This window comes from Hyposmocoma kahamanoa, unplaced genomic scaffold (genome assembly GCF_003589595.1).
Source record: "Hyposmocoma kahamanoa isolate Upper Pololo Valley unplaced genomic scaffold, ASM358959v1 120, whole genome shotgun sequence".
Lineage (NCBI taxonomy): Eukaryota > Metazoa > Arthropoda > Insecta > Lepidoptera > Cosmopterigidae > Hyposmocoma > Hyposmocoma kahamanoa.
Genome location: NW_020653415.1, coordinates 3233984 through 3234491, shown reverse-complemented (window position 1 = coordinate 3234491; position 508 = coordinate 3233984).

Below are 508 nucleotides of genomic sequence, written 5' to 3'. Positions count from 1 at the left end.
ACGCACGCACGCACGCACGCACGCACGCACGCACGCACGCACGCACGTACGCACACACACCCACACACACGTTAGATTAATTTAATTATTTTTTTTAATTTAGATTAATTTAATTTTACTCATTTGCTGTCTCCACAAATTACATTTTTTTCTTATTATACCATTGTATTGGTGTATATAATTTTTGCATAACGACAATTGTACTTTGCCATTGGAAGATTTGCTGTACCCATAGCACAGGTTTTCTCGACCCAAGCAAAATTAACCGTATTAGTATGGGATTTTTTTTAATTCGAGCTGAGGTAGTATTATAGACTCTTATAATATTCATTTTTGTAACAAAAAGTAGCCTAGCCTATGTCCGTCTTCTAGATTCCACCTATCTCTATACCAAATTTCATCAATATTAATTCAGAGATTTAGTCGTGGAAACGTAACAGACAGAGTTACTTCCGCATTTATAATATTAGTGTGAATAACATGTGCCTGATACACATCGATTACCTGG